The sequence below is a fragment of the Peromyscus californicus genome, unplaced genomic scaffold (genome assembly GCF_007827085.1).
Source record: "Peromyscus californicus insignis strain IS unplaced genomic scaffold, ASM782708v3 Scaffold_12__1_contigs__length_115047231, whole genome shotgun sequence".
Classification (NCBI taxonomy): domain Eukaryota; kingdom Metazoa; phylum Chordata; class Mammalia; order Rodentia; family Cricetidae; genus Peromyscus; species Peromyscus californicus.
In genome coordinates, this window is record NW_026294413.1 from 84,067,338 (window position 1) to 84,087,549 (window position 20,212).

Genomic DNA, 20,212 nt, shown 5'->3' on the forward strand with positions numbered 1-20,212 from the left:
ATAGTGAGACTCTGAGCTTTGGAAGGTCCATGTCAGGGTCCAGCTCCAAACAGGTTCAAGTCAGCACTAGGCCCAAGGCCCATGTGGAACTGTGGAATGAGAGCCAAGAAGCAAGCTTGGAAGGGGACAGGACCCACCACACCAGAGCAATGGCCTGTTCCTCAAGTTTCCTCCAAGAACAGCTCCTGGTCCCCACAGGCACATTGCTGGGCTTGCTTTGAGAAGGGCACAAGATACCTGCCACATCTCCCAGCAACAACTAAGGGAGACTTTTGGAGAGAAGCAGTAACACTATTTGGCAGGTGGGAGCTTCCAGCCCCCAGGATTTGAGTACTGGTGCTAATAGAACAATGTTTATATGCACAGCTGTCGTTAAATAACATCTGATTAAATGATTTTTAATGGTTGCCATAGTATTCTCTTTTTTTGAATGTATTGGGGTTAATTTATCTGATGCCTTATTGTTGCAAAATTAAGTGGTTTCTCTCTACAAGCCACACTGCAATAGGTGTTTGTGAATATACTTTGAGAGTGTTGAATATGCAGATTTTATTTTTTGAATGTGTGTGTATGGGAAGTGCATGTATGTGCATATGTGTGTATGCAGGTACACCTAAGTGTGTGTGTGTGTGTATACTTTGTGAGGTCAACTTTTTTGTATGTTTCTTGAACATGTAATTAGTTTTACATTGTCTATTGAGTCCTTTGGCCATTTTTGTCTGTGTATTGATATTTTTCTGACAATTAACAATGGTATTTATATGTTGAGGGGGCCACCCCACCCCCTTTTTTTAAAACCATACATTTGGCATTTTCTTTTCAGTTTGTCTTTTAAGATTTGGCACACTTTTTACTTTTCCTTTTGTGGTGGTTTGAAAGAAAATGACCCCCAAGGGAGTACACTATTAGGAGGTGTGGCCTTGTTGGAGGAAGTGTGTCACTGTGGGGGCGTGTTTTGAGGTCTCTTTTGCTCAAGTTTCCCTTTGTATGATTGTCAGTTGACTTCCTGTTGTCTGCAAGATGTAGCACTCTCAGCTCCAGCACCACCTCTGCCTGCATGCCGCCATGGTCCCCGTCATAATGATGATGATGGACTGAACCTCTGAAACTGTAAGTGAGACATGCCAACTAAATGTTTTCCTTATAAGAGTTGCCATGGTCATGGTGTATTTTCACAGTGATAGAAAACCCTGACTAAGACAACCTTTATTTTGAAATAATCTTGTTTATAGAAAAATTGCAAATACAGTACAAAGACATCCTCTCTCTCTCTCTCTCTCTCTCTCTCTCTCTCTCTCTCTCTCTCTCTCTCTCTCTCTCTCTCTTTTCCTGACTCACTTGAGCAAGCAGCTGACCTGGTGCTTTGCCATCCCTAGATGCTGCAGCGTGTGCTGTCTACAAGCAAGGACATTCTCTATCCTAACCGCAATGCTGTGGGATGTTCTGTATGGCAAATGTGTTGCTAATTAGTCAATAAATAAAACACTGATTGGCCATTGGCTAGGCAGGAAGTGTAGGCGGGACAAGGAGGAGAATAAAGCTGGGAAGTGGAAGGCTGAGTCAGAGAGACACTGCCAGCCACCACGATGACAAACAGCATGTGAAGATGCCGGTAAGCCACGAGCCACGTGGCAAGGTATAGATTAATGGAAATGGATTAATTTAAGCTGTAAAAACAGTTAGCAAGAAGCCTGCCATGGTCACACAGTTTGTAACCAATATAAGTCTCTGTGTTTACTTGGTCGGGTCTGAGTGGCTGTGGGACCGGCAGGTGAGAGAGATTTGTCCTGACTGTGGACCAGGCAGGAAAACTCTAGCTACACCACAATGTCAACTTCAAGTACAGAAAATTAACCTTGCATATAGGTCTTAGCCTTTCTCAGATGTCACTGGACTTTGGCCAAACCCACAGCCTTTGCCAACCATCTCAAGAATGTCCCAGCCAGAGGCGAGTTCCAGGTCAGTGGCGTGGGTTGCCTTTGCTCTTCGTCTCCATCACCTCTACAATTCAGGTCTTTGACTTTGATGACCTTAACAGTTTTAGAGGATCCAGGTTGGTTACTCTACTGTTTATCCACTCTTTTTGTTTTTTTTGTTTTTCCCTGGATGTTTCCCACAAGCTGCTTCAGCTTTTCTGAATCTGGCTGGACCATCAGAAATGGTGCCTGGTTCTTCCTACGGCATCCTGTCAGGCCACGGGTCATTTTGAATTTTTCTCAGAATTGGAGGGTGAAACTTTGATTGCTTGATAAAGGAGTTTCTCCACTGTAAAGTTATTTGCTTTCTTTTGTAACTAACACATACTTTATGGAGAAATTTTGAGACTATGTATTTCAATTCTATTCAATTTATTTACGTGTACAATTTTTAATCTATGCAACCATGGATTTTTATTTGCTGCAGTCAATTATAAAATATTAACATTGACATTGTTACCTCTTTTTGTGTTTCAGCTTCTCTGGATTGGATCAGAAGAAGTCCTTCCCTGTGGGCCTCTGCATCCTTTTTGTTCCGTTCTCCATAATTCCCTGAACATTCCCTTCAGTTTTGGCAAGCCAGGGTTTTCCTCCTGAGCCCTGGGAGCAGCATCCATTTCTAAGAAGTCTTGACTCTTTTGAGGAGAGAAGGGCATTTAGAAGCTGTTTCTACTTGAATTAAAATGTCTCCCATAGGTTCAGGCATTTGAACACTTGGTTCCTGGTTAGTAGCATGCTTGGGGAGGTTGACTGGGAGTGGCCTTGCTGGAGAAAGTGTGTCACTAGGGGTGGGATTTGGATGTTTATGGTCTTTGTTCATGTCACCTCGCACTCTCTGCTTCACGTTTGAGGTTTCAAGATCCAGGCTGTTCCTTCCACTGTGCCTGCTGCTTGTCACCATGCCTTCCTATCATGATGGGTTCTCCCTCTGGAACTGTAAGCCAAAAAAACCTCTTCCTTCTGTATGTTACATCAGTCATGATGTCTTATACAGCAAGAGAAAAGTAACTAATACAGGAACCAGTATCTGGGTCCTAGGTGTGCTCATTTCTACTGCAGAGTCATGGGTCTCTGGTTCTGTCAGTGGGCACATCCACATAAGCACAAATTTGCACATTTATATTTACATCCATCCTCTACATTGCATATAATAAATCATATTTGATTAATTAGTAATGGCTGCCATATTCATGTATCCATACAAAAACAGGCTGTCTCTTAGGGTTTCTATTGCTGTGATGAAACACCATGACCAAAAGCAACTTGGGGAGGAGAGGGTTTATTTGGCTTATATTTCCATAGCCCTGTTTATCATTAAAGGAAGTCAGGAAAGGAACTCAAACAGGGCAGGAACCTGGAGGCAGGAGCTGACACAGGGGCCGTAGGGAGTGCTGCTTACTGGCACCACCACACCTGGGCAAGTGGTTCCAGATGCTATGAAAAAGCACACTTAAGCAAGAAACATTGTCCCTCCAGGGCTTCTGCTTCAGTTCCTGCCTTGATTTCCTTCCTTAACTTTCTTGGTGATTGCCTTAGTTAGGGTATCTATTGCTGTGATGAAACACTATGACCAAGGCAACTTGGGAAGGAAGGAGTTATTTGGCTTACACTTCCATATCACCGTTCATCATCAAAGGAAGTCAGGACAGGAACCCAAACAGGTTAGGACTCTGGAAGCAAGATCTGATTGCAGAGGCCAAGGAGGGGTGCTGCTTACTGGCTTGCTTCCATGTCTTGCTCAGCTTATTTTCTTATAGAACCCAGGACCACCATCCTAGGGATGGCCCCAACCACAATGGGCTGGACCCTCCCCCATCGACCACTAATTAAGGAAATGTCCTACAGGCTTGCCTACAACCTGATCTTCTGGAGGCATTTTAAAAATATATCATTTATGTTTATTTTATGTTCATTGGTGTCTTGCCTGTTTGTGTGTCTGTGTGAGGGTGTTGGATCCCCTGGAAGTGGAATTACAGACAGTTGTGAGCTGCCATGTGGGTGCTGGAAATTGAACCTAGGTCCTTAACCACTGCAGTAATGAACTGCATTCATGCATGATGAACTAGTGTCCTCCCAGGATATCCTCCACCTCCCTGGCAGCAGAATTCCGGTATGAGTTCTGGAGGGGCAAAGCATATTCAAATACACCCCAAGGCTGCTTTCTCCATTGCCATGTGTTCTATGCCAGAGTGAAACCTGGCTCTCTTCTCATCACCTTTAATACTCTGAGCTATTTGATCAAAATCTTCCTACCACTGTCTTTGCTCTGAAGACAGCCTTCACCCTATGCCAACAGACTCCAGCACCCTTCATGGATGGTTCTCCAGTCTATGCAGACCGCAGCACCACGTGCTGGACTGTCTCACACCCCTCCTACCCCCCTCACTCCTTTGGACCCTGACACTATTATAATTTGGATCTGAAATGTTCCCAAAGGCTTTTGGGTTATAGGTTTACTCACTAGCTGGTCACCCCATTGTGCTGTGGGATGTTCTGTATGTCAAATGTGTTGCTCTGATTGGTCAATAAATAAAACACTGATTGGCCAGTAGCCAGGCAGGAGAAAGTATAGGCGGGACAAGGAGGAGAGAATTTTGGGAAGTGGAAGGCTGAGTCAGAGACACTGCCAGCCACCGCTGCCATGACAAGCAGCATGTGAAGATGCCGGTAAGCCACAAGCCACGTTGCAAGGTATAGATTTATAGATATGGGTTAATTTAAGATATAAGAACAGTTAACAAGAAGCCTGCCATGGCCATACAGTTTGTAACCAATATAAGTCTCTGTGTTTACTTGGTTGGGTCTGAGCGGCTGTGGGACTAGTGGGTGAGAGAGATTTGTCCTGACTGTGGGCCAGGCAGGAAAACTCTAGCTACACCATTGGAAGGTGGTGGACACTTTAGAAGGTGGGGCCTGGAGGAAGGAAGTCAGGTCATTAGGAGCATGTCCCTGCAGGGGTATTGGGCCCTCACCTGCCTCCCCAATCCCCTTCTTGGCTGGTGTGAAATAGTGAGCTTTGCTCCGTTACCCACTTCTCACCATGATGCTCAGTCTTGCTGTAGGCCCAGAGCAGTAGGGCCTCTGAAACCAGGAGACAAAGTAGACCTTTCCTACTTTTCAGTTGATTTCCTCGGGTATTTTGTCACAGTAGTGGAAAGCTGACTGATGCCATCTTGGGTCACCTCCCTCTTTCTGTGGGCTTTCCTTCCTTGCTCCGTTCAGAGCTTCTACCTGGCTCCTGCGCTGCCTTGTGTGGAGGTTTGGACTCCTCTAGACTAAATTGTTTGAGAAGAGGTGGGGACACTAAAAGAATATTTTGGTGTCTGGAAACTTTACATTTAAAGGACAGTGCATCTATCAGCCCCTTCCTTGATGTTTGTTCAATTTAATTCCATATTTTGATCTTAACCACGCATATTTGCTTAGACATCTCCCCCAACAGACCAAGACTTGGGTGTTAACAAATTGTGGGGTGTGGAACAGAGGGCTGGAAACAGCGAAATGAGAGGAAGGGAAAGCCAGGACAGGGGAATACTGGAGTCCTCTCGGAATCCTCAAAGAAAGTATCTGAAGATGTATTTCTGGCAGCTGGAACAGGGGACACTCTTGGGCTTTTGTCTTTCCCATCTCAGAGGTTGCCTTGAGTGTGGGATCCTCTGTACTTCTGGGTTTGTGCGCTGGCTGGGGTGGGTGAAGGGACTGCTGTAGGGTTCCTTCAGAGCTGTGTTAGAGGCGAGAAATGCTGAGAGGGAAAGGAGGAAGGAGGGAAGGAGAGAGAGAGAGAGAGAGAGAGAGAGAGGGAGAGAGAGAGAGAGAGAGAGAGAGAGAGAGAGAGAGAGAGAAAGAGAATATCGTGAATATCGTGCAGCTGAGATGTTGACAGATAAGCCCTTGTATACAGGTTGTCACAATAAATAACCATGGCCTAAGAGTCGGCTGAGAGGATGGACTCTACAAGATGCCTGATGTCACCTCAAAGAAAAGGTACATCTCATTCTGTCTTTTCTTATCTAACACAGCCTGTTTTTAATTTTAATGTTTAACCTATGCAGAATTTACTCTGAAGTATGGTGTGAGGTAGGGAGTAGAATTTAAATTTGTTCCTTGGTAGAAGGGTTGTTCCATTGTATCCACATTGTTCCAGAAGGACATGAAGTTCTTTTATTTTCCTCTTAGAAAATCTCTAATACATGTATACAATGTATCTTAATCACATCCATCCCCCAATTTACAGACACCTGACCCCAACACACATCCCTCCCAACTTCATGTTTTTTTTGATAACTCATCTTAAAAGTATATTAACATTTCAATATGCTGAGTTTGTTTCATCTTTCTCCTGTTACTTTCTTTGTGGATCTTATACTATTTTGATTATTTTAGCTTTAGGGTGCATTTGCATATGTACAGAGCAAATATTCCTTCAGCCATCATCCCTCTTTTGGAGATTTACGAGTAGCTTCTTTTTTGTAGAGGAACTTAGGGATATTGCTATGTATGTAGTTCTCTTTTAACTTTATCAGAGCGGTGTTCTCAACCTTCCTAATGATGTGACCTGAATGATAGTTCCTCAAGTTGTGGTGACTCCGAACCATAAAATTATTTTCATTGCTACATCATAACTGTAATTTTGCTACTGTTATGAATCGTAATGTAAATATCTGTGTTTTCAGATGGCCTTAGTTGACCTTTGTGAAAGGGTCCTTTGACCCCAAGGGGTCTCAACCCATGTGTTGAAAACCACTGATCTAGGGAAAAGGTCCAGTGCTTGGACCTTCTTCTGCTAGGCAGCAAATTTCTCTTTAATGGGTGACCATAGACACAGAATTAGAAGGCACCGAGGCACAGGTGGTGGACTCCACTGGCTGTTGTCAGTCTTTACATCCCACCACAGCTGCCTCTGACAGGAGGGAAGCATGGTTATTCTGCAGACCACAAGCAAAACTTAGAGAGCTTTCCTTCCAAGCCGGTACACACTAGTATTGGGAAAAGGACTCAAACACCATTTTGTATCCATAAGCTCTTTAGAACCAGCTCTGGAATCTGGATTTCAGATGGGAATCCTGGGTCCTGATGTGTTTAAAACAATTTTAATAGAGGCTCAAGGAAGACCTTTCTGTGAGTGAAAAGTAGGGGGGTATAAGGACAAAATCCAATAAGGAGTCTGCTGGGAGGGTCTTTAAATAGCCTGGTGTCTGAGTCCATTTTCAGTTGCTATAACAGAATACCTGGGACTGGGAAGTTTAAGAAGGAAAAGAGTTTATGGAGGTCACTATTCCAGAAGTTGGTAGTCAAAGGTCAGGCAGAAGAGTCTGGTGAGGGCCTCAGGTCACTATAACAAGGTACAAACATTGGGGGGTGGGGCAAGGTGGCATACGCAGAAGAGAGAAGACACAAGGGCGAGCCTCACTTCCCCACTGCCTGTCCTCCTGAGCATGAGCGCATTTCCACGACAAAGGAACTAATCTTTCCACGTCAGCTACCTTCACGTTGCTGCACCTAAATGCCCCACAGAGATGGCTGAAGGGCGAAGGCTTATCTGGGCTCACCCATTCAGTGCTTTCAATCCATCGTGCTAGGGAAAGCAAGGCAGCCTAGGCCAGGGTGGCAGGAGCCTGTGATGGAATACAGCAGCTCACACTGTAGTTCACCAGGAAGCAGAGAATGCATCTGAACCAAGGACCAAGCATAAACCACTTCCTCCAACTGGGCCCTGCCTCCTAAATGTTCCATGAGCCTGTTGGGGACATTTCACATTGACAAATCTAACCACCTCTTAAAGGCCTTACCATTAACTGCTGCCATGATGGCAGTCAAATTCCCATCTAATGGGGCAAGCAAGATGGCTTTGTGGGTGAAGGTGCTTGCTACCAAGCCTGATGACCTGAGTTCAATTCCTGGGACCCACATGGTGGAAGGAGAGAACCGATTACCTGGTATTGTCCTCTGACCTCCACATACGTATTCTGGCATGTGCACCCACACCCACTCACATGCACCCACACAAAATGGATAATAAAAACTTTTTAAAATATCCAACCCAAGTTTTGGAGGGGACAAATCATATTCGAGGCCATATCCTTGAGACACACACCTCCCTGCCAAACCCTGGCTTCTCATTGTTAACCCTCCTCTGACCTGCTGGTTGCTGGTGTTCCCATACATTTTCCTGCCCGCCCCTGGCCTGACCTGACCCCCTCCCTCTAAGGCTAGTGGCTGGGTCTCAAGTTATACTTGAATCTAACCTGTTCTATTCACATCCTTCCCAGCCTAGGCCATCTGAGCTCTGTAAAAGCACCCTGGGAAAAAAAGCTATGCAAATGGAAAGACCTGGGTTTTGGGGGTAAGATTTCCCCCTGCAACTCCCCCAAGATGCTCTTCCTTCTGGTAAATCTTCATTATTGGAAAGACAGAGATGTTTGGCATGAAGAAGAAAACAGAACTGAATGTGTCTCCATGGTGCCAAGGAGTGCACAGCTCACCTTATCTGACCTTCACCGGAGCCTTGGAGCTCTTACAGAAAAGGAAACCAAGGTTATTGAGTTTACAGAACTTACGCTGAATCATGCAGAAGGTTAATGGTGCAGCCAGACAAACACTCGGGTCCATAGATATGATACTAATATCTTCTGTGTGCTGGGCACCGTGCTCTGGGTGCATAGCTGTGTACCTACCCATTGGCTGGGGTTTGAGCAGACCTGATCTAAAGACCCCTTTTTCCTCCCAGCCCCTCTGCACTGCAGACACAATGTGCATAGATTTTGGAGGCTCATCTGTGGAGCTGGGAATGCTTGGAAACACATCGGAGAGGCGAGGATACAGGCAGCCCAAGATGGAGTCTTCTGCTATCTGCTGGACCGGGTGGGTGAGCATCTTTTGCTTCTTCCTTTCTTTCCCCCTTGGCTCAAGGAAGGACAGCTTGGGTTTTGCAAAGACAGGCAGAGGACTTTTGACAGCCTGCAGGCTGCTTTTCCCCCATTCAGATGCATCAAACTCACAGAACATCTCTCCCCAGCTGCAGGCTTGTGGAATAGGAAAACTACTCATTTCCCTCCGAGAGAGAGGCGCCCAAAGCAGATATTTCAATATATTCCAATTTAGCCGAGGGAAGCCAGAACATGGATGTTGTTGCCAAGGAAACCACCTCCTTCCTCCCAGTGTGCTGTGCATACGTGTATCACTCCATCTCTTGGCTCTCCAAGGTAATATCATAGCCCCGTGCTTGGGGGAGGGTTTTTAAAAAGGAATATAAAACCTCTTAGCATCGAGAAGATTCATTAAATGACCTCACTCCAGAGAAGCTTAAATTATTCTTTTTAGACCCTTTTATGCTAAAGACAGGCAAATGGCTGAGTCAGTCCTATCTCTTGTAGCCCAGCTCAGTGTCTGGGCAGAAAGGGTTTTGCAGAAATAAACAAATCAGTGTTGGGAAGTGCAGACAGGCGAGTGTGTGTGTGTAATAATAAGGAGGCCATCCTGTAGCTCCAATGTCACTGGCTAATTCCTGTGAGTGGATCTGCCAAGACCACCTTGATCCATAGCCCTCCTGCATGGGAGGCCACACTTCACGGAGCAAGCCTCAAGGCTGAGACAAGAGAAGGTTGCTGTTGCAAGGCCACTTGTCAAAGGGTCCAGGAATTGCATGGGGATTTCTGTACAATCTGCTGAGCCTTAGGCTTCTTTTGTTCCCAGCTGGTGTCTGGTCTGAGTCCTCCTCATTCCTGCCTGCCCTGTGACCGGGTGTTAATGTCACACACACACACACACACACACACACACACACACACACACACACACACACACACACGTCCAGGCCAACCCAGCACCATTCTTACTTCACATCACAGAACTCTCAAGTTGCTCTGCTTTCTTTCAGCCCTTCCAGGCTTCTGGTGCTGGGGCATACCCCGTCCATTGGACATACAGATAAATATTGGGATCCCTCTTTCAATTAGTGGTGTAAGCTGAGGATTGTGTTTTACATGTTATAGGGTCTCCCCTGAGGACAAGTTTGGTTTTGATATCACAGAAGAAGGACAGTCACATCTAATGGGCCTGAGAGACCCAGATGCTGCTACTCAGGACACCCCTACAGCTAGCAATTAGTCATCCCCAAACCCAGTAGGGCCAAGACTGACAGACGTTGGCTCCTCCCCATCTACTTTGTTCACTCATTAAGAAAAAAGATTTATTTTATTTTACCTGTACGTGTGTGGGCCTGGTTGCATAGATATGTACCATGTGCATGCAAGTGTCTGCAGAGGTCAGAAGAGGGTGTTTGACCTCTGAAACTGGAGTTATAGGAGGCTGTGAGCCACTGATGTCTGGGCTGGGACCTGAACCTGGCTCCTCTGTAAAAGCAGCAAATGCTCTCAACAGCTCATCCTTCTCTCTAGCCCCGTTTCTTTTTATATGCCCACTCCTTTTGAATAGCTATTTATTGTCTAATTACTATGCACCGGCCTGTAAGCCCAGGTCTGGAGACATACACTAAACAAGATGGATGTCATATTTCCATTATATCATTAGAGCCCATAATCAGGGCTGGGACAGTCATCTGTTTTGGACCTGCTGGCCCAGTTCTGAGGTCCTCCTAGCACTCACTGTGACTCATTCTGCTTCCTGGGTAGAGTGAGGGCCTTTTGCAGCCACCCATCTAAACCTGGCTGCAGGACTTGGTGTGGTCCTCCCACCCCCCACCCCCACCCGCACAGCTTCCTCCCTGCATAAGCTGCAGGCTCTCTTAGTGTAAGCTTTACTGCAGCAGCATGTATGCTGGGACAATAAAAACACTCTGAGATGGGACGAAGACCAGGACTCTGTCATCTTCCAAGTCTCCAACTCCCACCTTGCCTCTTCTGGGGGAACTCTGGGACAGCACTATCATGACGTGATTGCTTTATAGGTGGGCCTAGCCAACCCTCATCTCCCAGATGCCTGCTTCCAGCCGCTTCTCTGGTAGCATATCTCCGTGAAGCTGTTCAGGGTTTAGACTTTTAAGCCAGATATTTAAACCAGCACATATTTACTGTGTGGCCTTGGCCAAGTTACTTCACTTTTCTGAGCTTCAAGTGCCTCGTCTGTAAAATGGGCCTAGTAATAATATTGCCTATCTTGCACGGTTGTTGTGTGACTGAAGGTGCTGTTGCACGTGGAGTTCTTGGCTCACAGGAAGTTCCCTGTGAGGCATGCTGCCATTACTTCCGTTATTGTTTCCTGTCAGCCCAGTCGACACAAACAGAGCAGCATCTTCAGCCCCTCTCTGTCTCTCACAGGCCATCTGTTTGCCTCGGTTTGAACTCAGCCATGCCAAGGGGGACATGAACCTTCTCGCCGAGAAGCCACTGGTGTTGGCTGGCACGCTGAAGGAAGAGCGCAAGACCATGGACGCAGGAAATACACCCGTTACAGGTCACTGCCACCTGGACTCACAGCTGCCTTTGACTGGCAGTGTCCTGCATCACCTGACCTTCATCGAGAGGTCTGGATGAGGTAGACATCTGCCCTTCCTGCCATCCTGCCACTGTGGAGGGAAACTGGGCCTTGCCCCTGGTTCTCGGGCCACTGTGAACAAGCACTGGGTGAGATTCCGGGCTCAGGATGATACTGGGGTGTATGGAGCCGGTGTCAGGTGTCACTGCATCCAGAGTCCAGAATCCGAGAGCAATGAATGGATGCTGGTGTTTAGCTTGATCTCTATTCGATCCAGGATCCCACCCCAGGTCATGGCACTACTGCAGTAGAGGTGACCCTTCCCAGCTCAGTTAAATTAATCTAGATTATCCCTCACAGGCATGGCCACAAGATTTCTGCCTAAATGAGTCTGGATCCTGTCGGTTTGACAGTAATGGCCATCACAGCAAGCTAAGAGGCTGGTTTGTATCACCTCATGTCACCCTCCAATCCAGGAGAGGTGCGGGGGCCATCTCCTGGGTGAGAAAGCTAACTCTCTAGTTTGAGAGCCGCTGAGTCCCCGCTCATAGTGTCCCAGCTGGAATGTGACAGTCCAGGATTGGCAGGTGTGGTCTGTCTGCCTTTACAGCTCACACTGTGATCTCGTATTTTGTCTTCCTGGGCTGCTATAACAAATTGCCCTGGGCTTCGTGGCCAGTGTAGGACAGGTACTTATTTCTTACTGTTCTAGAGACTTAAAGTCCAATACCAAGATGTCGTCAGAGTTGGTGTCTGATGTAGGTCCACTTGCTGCCTCGAAGATGGTACCTGCTTGCCATGACCTCATATGAAGAGCCGAGGGGTCTCCCTGGCATCTTTTTCATAGGACACTAATGCTGTTTGAGATGGCTCTACCCTTATAGCGCTTTCATCCCTTACCCAGAGACCCCACCACCCAGTAGCATTGCTTACGGATTAGAATCCCAGTGCATGGTTTTGAGAAGGCTGTCAGCATTGCCTCCATAGCATACGTGTTGTTGTTTATGATCCACTGCATGACCTCCATTGCACGAAGCACTGCCACCATAGGCTCCCTATCTGGTTATCTTGGGTGATCAGGGTCAGCAGAGGTGCTCTGTCAGCTACAAGACCCCTATAGTTTCTCTCCAGAGAGGCTGTGGATGGCTTGGCCATCTGTTGTAGGGTCTCTGGGCCCTTCACTGCCTTGGAGCTTTATGCCTGGGAGACACCCTGGGAGGCAGTGACACATGCCAGGACCCAGGGCTCACACTGACAGTCCCATCTTATCCTTTCCTTCCCTTACCCACCGGCTAGTCTCACTCGCCCCGCCCCCACCCCCCCAACACACACACACATACACTCCATTCCAATCCTCGGCTTTTGTACCTTATGATGTGGGGACCTGGGCGAGTAAAGTCATTAAAGTCATTATTCCTTGCACAGAAATGTCATTCATCTTATTCATATTTAACATTCCCCCCGCTTGATCTTTTGATGCTTTTAAATGCCTAGTATGACATTCTGCAAGCGCGCGCGCGCGCGCGCACACACACACACACACACACACACACACACACACACACACACACCGGGGGGGGGGGGGTGTCTTGACTCCTGGCAGCATGAGGAAACTCCTTGTCACCTATTTATTAATTTATAAAATGATTCTTATATTTTGGGGATTGATTCTGGCTGCTGCCGACTGAAAGCGATTGTGGGGATTGGAGAATTGGGTGACACTGGGACAGGAGGAGGTATGACCAAGTTCTGGGTTCATGTTCCAACAGTCACTTGTCACTTCTGGCCCAGGTGTCCGTCTATAAAATGGCCAGCTCCACACCCCGTGGCCTGGTAAGTCCTTGTATTTTATATTACTTGGGGTTTTGCAGGGAGAGCGATGTAAACAACTGCTTTAAACTCTAATATACCTCGAGAGGGATGTTGTCGGGGAGGAGATAAGCCAGCGACAGACAGGGATGTTCTCAGGGCAGGGTGGAAGCCCCAGGCATCCTGAGAGCAGGCGCTCTTTAGCCCTTTGCAAAGGGGAAGATGTCAGAATGGCTGTCAGTCCTTCTTTTCTCACCTCCAGATCCAGATGCCAGGGACAGGAGACTGCTGCCAATCAGGAGTCTTTTGAAAAGCCCCACTTAGATTGAAATCATGGGTGGGCAAGGAGAAGGACTGGTCTTCCGCAGATGGGAAAGCAAGTGATAGGAGCGTCAGCAGGTGGTGCCCTCTAGTGCCACAGACCTTTGGTATTGGGCCCCACAGCCCCACAAGCGTTACAGCTCTGCTGTGGGCCAAGGAAGCTGTGATTTTCCAGCCTTTAGTCCTGGCTAACATCTAGGCAGGCCTAGATACCAGAATTCCTCAGCCTTTAGCTGCAGACCAGTGCTAGTACTCATGTGTGCATCCCAGACGTTGGCGTCACTAAGCCTTTCCTTCACCAGGCCAGTGTTACAGCTGTCGGCCCAAGGTCTGAGACCTGGGCCCCTGAAGACCTGACAGCTCTCTGGAAGGCTCCTGGTACTCAGGGCCTCTTCCTTTGCTCTGCACTGTTGTTTAACCCTCAGCCTTAGTTCTCTGTCTTCTCTCTCTGCTTTCCATTGCCCTTCTTCTTCCTGCCCTGGCCTCCTAAGAACCACTCAACGGCTTCTCCCCTCTGGCTCTTTTTGCAGCCTGGGCTGCCCACGGCTCACCCATCAATGCTACCGCTCCTCTACTGCTGCCTTCTCTGTGTTACCAGCCAGCACTCACTACTGAAAACAGGCAAGGAAAGACCACTCTGGAAAAGCCCAATGCCGTGACACCCGCAGCCCAGGGAAGAGTCCAACAGCTGCTAACTAGGGAGGCAAACTGGCCCGTACCATCCCCCTGAGCCCTGCCAGCATGCTTATGTGGTTCCAGACCAATCACAGCCATTCGTTTGTCTTTTTTTACACCATTCAGTTATTGAGGCTTATATTTTGCACCAATCACAGCCTCGCCTCTTAGCACCACAGTAGCCCCTCTGCTAGGTGACCAAGGCACATGCTTCCTCTCTGGCCTCTCCACAAATGATTGCAGGATCATCTAGAGTTCGTGGAGGCTTGCCACACCCAAGTTTGGTACAAACACTTTCAAACAGTCCTGGCTGAGGCTGTACCTTCAAGAGCAGCAATAATCAATTACAATCTTTGCTTAGTTGTCTCAGCGCATCCATGGAGTGTTTATGGCTGGCGCTGGCTTAGGAGTGGTCCAGTTAGCTGTCTGACTGACAGGATATTTTTTTTTTCTTCTCAGAGCAGGCAGGTGAACAAGGCAACAAGGGAGACTCCAGCAGCTGCTGACTAGGACTGGCCCATCTCCCCAAGTCTTTGTTTATTTGCAGGATAATGAACACCAGGAGTGCTTATAAATACAAACAAGACCTTGTCATTAACACTAATTGTGATTAAAAAAATGTGTGTATGTGTGTGTGTCTGTTTATGTCTCTCTGTGTGTGTTCATTTGTGCATGGATGTACTTAGAGGATTGAAGTCAACTCTAATCCATGTATCCTGCACCAGGCTGCAGCTGACAACCTGTAGCAGACATGCAGGGAAGCCACCATGGAGGAGCTGTGGCAGTGAAAGGTATGGAGCAATGTGGGAGAACACAGATACAGGGTATAGAGAACGTGATGTTACTGAATAGGGCTGGCCTTCGGCCCATGAGCTGGCCTGCAGCACAGAGCCCCAGTGGCTGCAGCCCACACTGCCTGCCCTGCTGGGAGAAGGAGAGCTTGGAGTAGCATCACTGCCTGGAGGCCACAAGCACAATGGCCAAGCCCCGCGAGCCTGGATGCAGCCATCACCGAGGGCCAGGAGATGTGCAGCCACATGGAGCTCTCACGGATCCTGCCCCTGGATGCCCTCCTTAGCTGAAAGATCATCCTGACTCTGGGCAACAGCAGGATATCCATGATGAGTCTTGGTGATGGTCCAGCATTTATGGTGACCCAGAAACCAAACACCTTGAACCAGACCAATGACTCAGGGCAATGAGTATTTGTACATAAAGTTGTTTAGGCAAAAAAATATACTGTGGGACACACTGCGGTTTGCAATGCCACATCGATGAAAAAAATATGTGATGGAGAGATAGGAAAAATGGAGGAATGTAGCGGCTCATGCACAGTGGGAAGAGGTGGAACTGGAGACACCATGGTGGTGACAGGTGTGGGAGAAGGCTTCGGGTGTGCAGGGGAGAACGTTGTTGCTGAGTAGGGCCAGCAGGGTGGTATGCAGCAGCCTAGAAGCTTGTATAGGCTCTGTCCCCAAACATGCTACCCAGCCGCATGATCACCCTGGCTCTGAGCAACGAGAGGATGTCCAAGATGGAGAATGGTTCATTTTCTGGATTGGGCCTCTTCAAAAGACCTCCAGGGTCCAATCCGCCCCAGAGACCGTCTTGATATCAATGATCCGTGTTATAGCTGGGGGACATGCTGGTGTCTGTCTGTGGTCCATGCTGCCACCGCTGGCTGAGCTGATGCCCAAGGTTCATGTGGCTGTCTATGGTCTGTGGTGCCACTAGAGGCCATGTCAATGTTCATGGCCCATGCTACCACTGGAGGCAGGGTGGATGTCCGTGGTCTGTGCTACTGCTGGGAGTCATGTTGATGTCAGTGATCAGTGTCTCCACTGTTGGCCATGTTGATATATGTGGCCTGAGCTGCCTCCTGAGGCCATGCTGAGGTCTGTAGTCTGTGTTGCTGCCAAGGGCCATGTTGATATCCGTGGTCCTGCTGCTGCCTAGACCATGTGGATGTCCATGGTCCATGTTACTACAGAAGACCATGGTGATGTCCATGGTCTATGCTGCCACCTGAAGCCATGCTGATGTCCGTGGCCTGTGTGGCCACCTAAGCCATGTTGATATCTGTGGCCTGTGCTGCTGCTGGAGGCCATGATGGTGTCTCTGATCCACACTGCAGCTGAGGACCATGTTGATGTTTGTGGTCTGTGCTGCCACTGGAGGCCACATTGAGGTCCACGGTACTTGCTGCTGCCAGAGGCCGTGTGGATGCCTGTGGTCTGTGCTCCTACAGGAGGCCATGTTGATATCTGTGGTCTGCCCTGCCACAGGAGACCATGCTGAAGTCCATGGACCATGATAATGCCAGAAACCATATGAAAGCCGTGACTGTAGAGGGCAAGGAGGCTTCTTTTGCAGTGGTCTTGATGACTGCAGACTCACAGTTGAGAATGAGAGACGTAGAAGGCTTCGGTGACAGCCTCTCCCTGCCCCCACCACACACAAAAAGAAACAGTCTAGACAGAAGCTATTGAAGAGAACTCTTAAAAATTGTGATAGGGACCCTGGAGTGTAGCTCTTCACAGTTGATGGCTTCTGGTGGGGGTGGGGGTGGGGGTGGGGGTAGGGGAAGGACTCCATTTACTTTAAGGGGCTGGCTGCTGGGAGTTTGACCATGCTCCAGTGAGTGTATGGGCAACACAAATTCGACTGTTGTTGTTGTTGTGTGTTTTTGTTTTCTCTGTTCTTATTTTTCTTTGGGGGAGGTCACAAGGGTGGAGGGGTGGACATGGGGAGACTGGGAAGTGAATGTGATCAGGGTGCATTATGTGAAACTCTCAAATAGTCAATAAAAATACTATGTTGTAAAAAATCATAAAAGAAAAAAAGGAAGTCAACTCCAGATATCTTGGTATCTTTCTTCCTTTTTCTCCACTTTTTTTTTTTTTTTTTGGAGACAATGTTGTTCACTGAACCTACAGAGCTCACTGATTCATCTAGTGTGGCTAGCTAATGAGCTCCAGGAATCAGTAGTCCCCATCGCCCCAGTTCTGGGGTTACACATACACACCTTATGCCTGGATTTCACATGGGTGCTGGGAATCTGACCTCTGTTTCTCAGGCTTGTGTAGCCTGTGCCTCAGACACGCTACCACCTGAGGCATCTTCCAGGCCTTAATTGTTCTTTTTAAAAAGGACTTTAACAATGGTTTAACAGTGATCAACAGTTTCCTAGTGCTCCAGGGAGAGGTGGGTCTCCTTTAACTAGCTCAAGGTATGTGCCGGGTTCAGTTTGGGTCACATGCCCAAGGAGGAAGCTGAGTGTTTTGATTGACAGTTGTACTACAATTGCCTCCAGGGAGGAAGGGGGTTCTTCAAAGTAAGGCTATTTCGAGGAACAAGTTTCTTAGTAGGCAACCATTTGGTGCCTTTCGTACCTTTCAGACAATGGGAGCCTGTGATACCCCAGACAAAGGACAAGAGGAAGAAGTGAAGCCTTTGGGTTCTTAATCTTTCCCCAGCAGGCACAAATCTGGGCCTCTGAAGTTGCCTACTCCCCCCCAGGGGGAACCAAACTCTTTCTGGAAAATACTATAGCATAAATGTTTGGGGCTTTGTGAGCCATATGAATCACAATACTACGAAAGCATCCATGGAGAGAATCTAAGAGAGTAGGTGTGGCTATATTCCAACAAAGCTTTATTTACAACAAAAGGAACAGCAGGCTAGATTGGACTTGTAGTCATGGTGTGCTAGCTCTGGTCCCTTCCAAATTTATCTATCTATGGGCCCCTGAGACAGTGGTTGCCCTGCTTGGCAACTAGGCCAGACTCTTCCCAGGATCAATGGAGGATACAGATGCCCAGAACCCACTGTGAACTTGAGTTAATGTTTACAGGTAGGCTTGGGCATGTGTATTTTTTAACATTTGCCTTCTGTGTTCTGAATTACACAGTATTTTGAGGTGGTCTTTAAGAATCAGTCATGGACTGCTGTTGAGGGTCATGTCTAGTTCCATGGCCCGACCGCAGCCAGGGTCTGTGTTAATGTCCATGGCTCCTGATACCATTGAAGGCTATGTTGATGCCAGGGGTCTGGGCTGCTACCTGGGACCATGTTGGTGTCCAAGGGCCACACTGCCACTGGGGCCATGCTGCCACTGGGGCCATGCTGATGTGAGTGGCCTGTGCTGCCACCTGGGGTTGTAGTGACATCCAGATTCAGTCTGCTACCGAGAATCATGTCTGGGGCCAGGGTCCTACCACAGCAGGGTCTGTGTTGATGATGGTAACACCAAAGGCCACACAAATGTCCAGTGTCTAAGCCCCAACCTGTGGCCATGTTGGTGTCTGAGGGCTTTGCTGCCTCAGGGATCATGCCGATTGGGTGGCCTGTACTGCCACATGGGGCCATGGTGTCGTCCGGGCCAAAACTACCGCTAAGAGCCATGTCCTGGTTTGTGTTCCTGATACAGCTGGGGTCTGTGATAATGTCCATAGGCCATGTTGCCACCATGTGTGTTGAAATCCAAGGACTGTGCTGAGCCAGCCCTGTCCCTCACTGGACACTACAGCAGAAGAGCCGGCCCTGCTCCTCACCATGGGTGTGGGAGAGCCAGCCCTGATAGCATGGGCCTAGGAGAGGGGGCTCTGGCCCTTGCCTGAGGAGGATGGTACTAGAGGCCCGGACCAACCTGATCAGCTACCACCCAGCCTCGCATCCTGGGCCTTGGGTTGGCTCACCCTAACATCTACCCCTGTGAAGGGACTGGTCCTGCGGAATGAAAACCACAGGATCCCCATGACTCCGAGAAGGTAGAGCAGTGATGGTGTGCCAGAGGCCTTGAACCAGACCACTGACTCTTTGCAATGAACACTTTGTGGGTGGGGCAGATTGGACAAAAGGGTGTACTGTGTGACACACTGCAGCTCCCAATGCCACTAGGAAGGATGAAGAGGTGTTGGAAAGATGGAGGAGCAAGGTGGCTTTTGTTTGTTTGTTTTGTTTTTAATTGATTTGGGGGGAGGTTTCTTTTGGGAGGATGCTCAGGGGCTAGGGGAGGATATGGAGGGACTGGGAGGTGAGCAGGATTGGGGTGCATGATATGAAATTCCCAAAGAATCAATAAAGAATTATGTTATAAAAAAAAATCAGTGGGAAAATAAAAAGCATCAGCTTTGAAGACAAAATGGTCTTACATGGGATGCAGACATAGTCGATGAAGAGTGGTAATCTTGGGCACCATGTGGGGCTAGGGATGGAATTGTGTTTGCAGGGCAGCTGTCCTGGAGGAGCCCAAGGTGGCTCTGGACATGAAGTCTCGTTGCTTGTCTCAGCCACCCTGGGTTTTCCTCGCTGTTCTTCTCTTCCCCCATCCTGGGTTCTGCTATCAACAAGCCAGGAGGGGAGTTGATTAAAAATCCAGGTGTGAAATCTGAGCTGCTCACTTCTCCGGCAGGAGGCAGGCAGGCCTCCGACCGACCGTTTTCTGTGCTGCCATTCTGCAAGAGTAATACCTACGACCTGGTTTCTTTTCTCCGCTGTCCTCAAAGTCTCCCCTTCACCCTGAAAGCCCTTTCTCCTTCCTTCAGACCTGCTTATCACAGACCCTTCCTCTCACTTCCTGGGGACATCCAGGCTCTGACAAGCTTAGTGCCTTTTGCGGTGATTCTTAATAGGATCAAGATCCTAGGATGCCTCTCTCCCATCTCTCTTCTCTTTCTGTGTTTTCTTTTCTCACAAACACCCCTAAAACCTGTAAGGTGTCTTCTCCTGAGTGATACAGCCTCTTGCTATGAACGAAGATGTCCGGTCATACACAGAACGTGCTCTTAGCATGTGACTCTGGCCCAGAGCCTCTGACCCTCTCTGTTGCCCACCTTGGGCCCAGGCACTTGCTCTACTAGGAGGCGTCTGTCACCTAACCAGTATTCAACTTTCCTTTTGGCAACAGTGTGCCTTTATTTATGGGAATCCACTCCATCCCCACCCTGAGTCCATGTGGGCCAGGCAGGGTAGCTTCAAGGTAGACATGTGACCCCTGC

The 20,212-nt window shown here is 48.2% G+C and overlaps 1 long non-coding RNA gene across 15 annotated transcripts; it reads left to right on the plus strand.

The window, feature by feature from the left end:
- Positions 1-1,006: 1,006 nt before the first annotated feature.
- Positions 1,007-16,779, plus strand: LOC128107573 (uncharacterized). Of its 15 annotated transcripts, none has more exons than XR_008217119.1 (7): positions 1,007-1,110; positions 1,867-2,053; positions 2,454-5,960; positions 8,704-8,837; positions 8,992-9,178; positions 11,252-11,557; positions 13,178-14,840. It is a non-coding gene; the product is annotated as an uncharacterized LOC128107573 (long non-coding RNA). The 15 variants fall into 15 exon arrangements; XR_008217129.1 differs by lacking the exon at positions 1,007-1,110 and having other exon boundaries at positions 1,363-2,053; positions 11,252-11,468; positions 13,178-13,241; positions 14,069-14,840; XR_008217132.1 differs by lacking the exon at positions 1,007-1,110 and adding an exon at positions 14,939-16,779 and having other exon boundaries at positions 1,364-2,053; positions 13,178-13,241.
- The last annotated feature ends 3,433 nt before the right edge of the window (positions 16,780-20,212 follow it).